This window comes from Phyllobates terribilis, unplaced genomic scaffold (genome assembly GCF_046119375.1).
Source record: "Phyllobates terribilis strain yellow unplaced genomic scaffold, ASM4611937v1 Scaffold_6__1_contigs__length_29720123, whole genome shotgun sequence".
Lineage (NCBI taxonomy): Eukaryota > Metazoa > Chordata > Amphibia > Anura > Dendrobatidae > Phyllobates > Phyllobates terribilis.
Genome location: NW_027362766.1, coordinates 15,057,546 through 15,063,545, shown reverse-complemented (window position 1 = coordinate 15,063,545; position 6,000 = coordinate 15,057,546).

Here is a 6,000-nt window from a genome sequence, read left to right as displayed (position 1 = left end):
TCCTGCTTTTTTGCATTTTTTGCCGTAAAGAAAAACAGTTGCGTCTCCTGATTGTTCAGACACAAATATATCTGTTGAAAATAGTCTGGTGTAGGCCCAAGAAATAAAAGTGTGGTTTTGCAGTTTCATGTGTCAAATCTCTGTATTATCCTGCTTTTTGCATTTTTTTACCTTAAGAAAAACAGTAGTGTCTCCTGATTGTTCAGACACAAATATATCTGTTGAAAATAGTCTGTTATAGGCCTGAGAAATACAAGTGTGGTTTTGCAGTTCCACGGGTCAAATCTCTGTATTATCCTGCTTTTTTTGCATTTTTTGCTGTAAAGAAAAACAGTAGTGTCTCCTGATTGTTCAGACACAAATATATCTGGAGAAAATAGTCTGATGTAGGCCCGAGAAATACAAGTGTGGTTTTGCAGTTCCACGGGTCAAATCTCTGCATTATACTGCTTTTTTGGCATTTTTTGCTGTAACGAAAAACAGTAGTGTCTCCTGATTGTTCAGACACAAATATATCTGTTGAAAATAGTCTGGTGTAGGCCCGAGAAATACAAGTGTGGTTTTGCAGTTCCACGGGTCAAATCTCTGTATTATCCTGCGTTTTTTGCATTTTTTGCTGTAAAGAAAAGCAGTAGTGTCTCCTGATTGTTCAGACACAAATATATCTGTTGAAAATAGTCTGGTGTGGGCCCGAGAAATACAAGTGTGATCTTGCAGTTCCAAGGGTCAAATCTCTGTATTATCCTGCTTTTTTGCATTTTTGACGTAAAGAAAAACAGTAGTGTCTCCTGATTATTCAGACACAAATATATCTGTTGAAAATAGTCTGGTGTAGGCCCGAGAAATACAAGTGTGGTTTTGCAGTTCCACGGGTCAAATCTCTCTATTATCCTGGTTTTTGGAAATTTTTGCTGTAAAGAAAAACAGTAGTGTCTCCTGATTGTTCAGACACAAATATATCTGTTGAAAATAGTCTGGTGTGGGCCCGAGAAATACAAGTGTGGTCTTGCAGTTCCAAGGGTCAAATCTCTGTATTATCCTGCTTTTTTGCATTTTTGATGTAAAGAAAAACAGTAGTGTCTCCTGATTATTCAGACACAAATATATCTGTTGAAAATAGTCTGGTGTAGGCCCGAGAAATACAAGTGTGGTTTTGCAGTTCCACGGGTCAAATCTCTCTATTATCCTGGTTTTTGGAAATTTTTGCTGTAAAGAAAAACAGTAGTGTCTCCTGATTGCTCAGACACAAATATATCTGTTGAAAACAGTCTGGTGTAGGCCCGAGAAACACAAGTGTGGTTTTGCAGTTCCAAGGGACAAATCTCTGTATTATCCTGCTTTTTTGCATTTTTTTGCCGTAAAGAAAAACAGCTGTGTCTCCTGATTGTTCAGACACAATTATATCTGTTGAAAATAATCTGGTGTACCCCCAAGAAATACAAGTGTGGTTTTGCAGTTCCACGGGTCAAATCTCTGTATTATCCTCCTTTTTTGCATTTTTTCTGTGAAGAAAAACAGTAGTGTCTCCTGATTGTTCAGACACAAATATATCTGGAGAAAATAGGTTGGTGTAGGCCCGAGAAATACAAGCGTGGTTTTGCAGTTCCACGGGTCAAATCTCCGTATTATCCTGTTTTTTTTTGCATTTTTTGCTGTAAAGAAAAACAGTAGTGTCTCCTCATTGTTCAGACACAAATATATCTGTTGAAAATAGTCTGGTGTGGGCCCGAGAAATACAAGTGTGGTTTTGCAGTTCCACGAGTCAAATCTCTGTATTATCCTGCTTTTTTGCATTTTTGCCATAAAGAAAAACAGTAGAGTCTCCTGATTGTTCAGACACAAATATATCTGTTGAAAATAGTCGGGTGTAGGCCCAAGAAATACATGTGTGGTGTTGCAGTCCCACGGGTCAAATCTCTGTATTATCCTGCTTTTTTTTCCATTTTTTGCCGTGAAGAAAAACAGTAGTGTCTCCTGATTGTTCAGACACAAATATATCTGTTGAAAATAGTCTGGTGTATGCCTGAGAAATACAAGTGTGGTTTTGCAGTTCCACGGGTCAAATCTCTGTATTATCCTGCTATTTTTTGCATTTTTTGCCCTAAAGAAAAACAGAAGTGTCTACTGATTGTTCAGACACAAATATATCTGTTGAAAATAGTGTGGTGTAGGCCCGAGAAATACAAGTGTGGTTTTGCAGTTCCTTGGGTCAAATCTCTCTAATATCCTGCTTTTTGGAAATTTTTGCTGTAAAGAAATACTGTAGTGTCTCCTGATTGTTCAGACACAAATATATCTTTTGAAAAGAGTCTGGTGTAGGCCTGAGAAAAGCAAGTGTGATTTTGCAGTTCCACGGGTCAAATCTCTGTATTATCCTGCTTTTTTGCATTTTTTGCCGTAAAGAAAAACAGTTGTGTCTCCTGATTATTCAGACACAAATATATCTGTTGAAAATAGTCTGGTGTAAGCCTGAGAAATACAAGCGTGGTTTTGCAGTTCCACGGGTCAAGTCTTCGTATTATCCTGCTTTTTTTTGCATTTTTTGCCCAAGAGTAAAACAGAAGTGTCTCCTGATTGTTCAGACACAAATATATCTGTTGAAAATAGTGTGGTGTAGGCCCGAGAAATACAAGTGTGGTTTTACAGTTCCATGGGTCAAATCTCTCTAATATCCTGCTTTTTGGAAATTTTTGCTGTAAAGAAATACAGTAGTGTCTCCTGATTGTTCAGACACAAATATATCTTTTGAAAACAGTCTGGTGTAGGCCTGAGAAACACAAGTGTGGTTTTGCAGTTCCACGGGTCAAATCTCTGTATTATCCTGCTTTTTTGCATTTTTTGCCGTAAAGAAAAACAGTTGTGTCTCCTGATTGTTCAGACACAAATATATCTGTTGAAAATAGTCTGGTGTAGGCCTGAGAAATACAAGCAAGGTTTTTCAGTTCCACGGGTCAAATCTCCGTATTATCCTGCTTTTTTTTGCATTTTTTCCTGTAAAGAAAAACAGTAGTGTCTCCTGATTGTTCAGACACAAATATATCTGTTGAAAATAGTCTGGTGTGGGCCCGAGAAATACAAGTGTGGTTTTGCAGTTCCACGAGTCAAATCTCTGTATTATCCTGCTTTTTTGCATTTATGCCGTAAAGAAAAACAGTACTGTCTACTGATTGTTCAGACACAAATAAATCTGTTGAAAATAGTCTGGTGTAGGCCCAAGAAATACAAGTGTGGTTTTGCAGTTCCACGGGTCAAATCTCTGATTTATCCTGCTTTTTTTGCATTTTTTGTCGTAAAGAAAAACAGTAGTATCTCCTGATTGTTCAGACACAAATATATCTGATGAAAATAGTCTGGTGTATGCCCGAGAAATACAAGTGTGGTTTTGCAGTTCCACGAGTCAAATCTCTGTATTATCCTGCCTTTTTTGCATTTTTTGCCCTAAAGAAAAACAGTAGTGTCTCCTCATTGTTCAGACAGAAATATATCAGTTGAAAATAGTCTGGTGTAGGCCCGAGAAATACAAGTGTGATTTTTTGCAGTTCCACGTGTCAAATCTCTCTAATATTCTGTTTTTTTGCATTTTTTGCTGTGAAGAAAAACAGTTGTGTCTCCTAATTGCTCAGACACAAATATATTTGTTGAAAATAGTCTGGTGCAGGCCCGAGAAACACAAGTGTGGTTTTGCAGTTCCACGGGTCAAATCTATGTATTATCCTGCTTTTTTGCATTTTTTGCTGTAAAGAAAAACAGTAGTGTCCCCTGATTGTTCAGACACAAATATATCTGTTGAAAATAGTCTGGTGTAGGCCCAAGAAATACAAGTGTGGTTTTGCAGCTTCATGTGTCAAATCTCTGTATTATCCTGATTTTTGCATTTTTTTACCTTAAAGAAAAACAGTAGTGTCTCCTGATTGTTCAGACACAAATATATCTGTTGAAAATAGTCTGGTGTGGGCCCGAGAAATACAAGTGTGGTTTTGCAGTTCCACGAGTCAAATCTCTGAATTATCCCGCTTTTTTGCATTTTTGCCATAAAGAAAAACAGTAGTGTCTCCTGATTGTTCAGACACAAATATATCTGTTGAAAATAGTCTGGTGTAGGCCCGAGAAATACAAGTGTGGTTTTGCAGTTCCACAGGTCAAATCTCTCTATTATCCTGCTTTTTGCATTTTTTACCTTAAAGAAAAACAGTAGTGTCTCCTGATTGTTCAGACTCAATTATATCTTTTGAAAATAATCTGGTGTATGCCCGAGAAATACAAGTGTGGTTTTGCAGTTCCACGAGTCAAATCTCTCTATTATCCTGCTTTTTGGAAATTTTTGCTGTAAAGAAAAACAGTAGTGTCTCCTGATTGTTCAGACACAAATATATCTGTTGAAAACAGTCTGGTGTAGGCCCGAGAAACACAAGTGTGGTTTTGCAGTTCCACGCGTCTAATCTCTGTATTATCCTGCTTTTTTGCATTTTTTGCCGTAAAGAAAAACAGTTGCGTCTCCTGATTGTTCAGACACAAATATATCTGTTGAAAATAGTCTGGTGTAGGCCCAAGAAATAAAAGTGTGGTTTTGCAGTTTCATGTGTCAAATCTCTGTATTATCCTGCTTTTTGCATTTTTTTACCTTAAGAAAAACAGTAGTGTCTCCTGATTGTTCAGACACAAATATATCTGTTGAAAATAGTCTGTTATAGGCCTGAGAAATACAAGTGTGGTTTTGCAGTTCCACGGGTCAAATCTCTGTATTATCCTGCTTTTTTTGCATTTTTTGCTGTAAAGAAAAACAGTAGTGTCTCCTGATTGTTCAGACACAAATATATCTGGAGAAAATAGTCTGATGTAGGCCCGAGAAATACAAGTGTGGTTTTGCAGTTCCACGGGTCAAATCTCTGCATTATACTGCTTTTTTGGCATTTTTTGCTGTAACGAAAAACAGTAGTGTCTCCTGATTGTTCAGACACAAATATATCTGTTGAAAATAGTCTGGTGTAGGCCCGAGAAATACAAGTGTGGTTTTGCAGTTCCACGGGTCAAATCTCTGTATTATCCTGCGTTTTTTGCATTTTTTGCTGTAAAGAAAAGCAGTAGTGTCTCCTGATTGTTCAGACACAAATATATCTGTTGAAAATAGTCTGGTGTGGGCCCGAGAAATACAAGTGTGATCTTGCAGTTCCAAGGGTCAAATCTCTGTATTATCCTGCTTTTTTGCATTTTTGACGTAAAGAAAAACAGTAGTGTCTCCTGATTATTCAGACACAAATATATCTGTTGAAAATAGTCTGGTGTAGGCCCGAGAAATACAAGTGTGGTTTTGCAGTTCCACGGGTCAAATCTCTCTATTATCCTGGTTTTTGGAAATTTTTGCTGTAAAGAAAAACAGTAGTGTCTCCTGATTGTTCAGACACAAATATATCTGTTGAAAATAGTCTGGTGTGGGCCCGAGAAATACAAGTGTGGTCTTGCAGTTCCAAGGGTCAAATCTCTGTATTATCCTGCTTTTTTGCATTTTTGATGTAAAGAAAAACAGTAGTGTCTCCTGATTATTCAGACACAAATATATCTGTTGAAAATAGTCTGGTGTAGGCCCGAGAAATACAAGTGTGGTTTTGCAGTTCCACGGGTCAAATCTCTCTATTATCCTGGTTTTTGGAAATTTTTGCTGTAAAGAAAAACAGTAGTGTCTCCTGATTGTTCAGACACAAATATATCTGTTGAAAATAGTCTGGTGTGGGCCCGAGAAATACAAGTGTGGTCTTGCAGTTCCAAGGGTCAAATCTCTGTATTATCCTGCTTTTTTGCATTTTTGATGTAAAGAAAAACAGTAGTGTCTCCTGATTGTTCAGACACAAATATATCTGTTGAAAACAGTCTGGTGTAGGCCCGAGAAACACAAGTGTGGTTTTGCAGTTCCAAGGGACAAATCTCTGTATTATCCTGCTTTTTTGCATTTTTTTGCCGTAAAGAAAAACAGCTGTGTCTCCTGATTGTTCAGACACAATTATA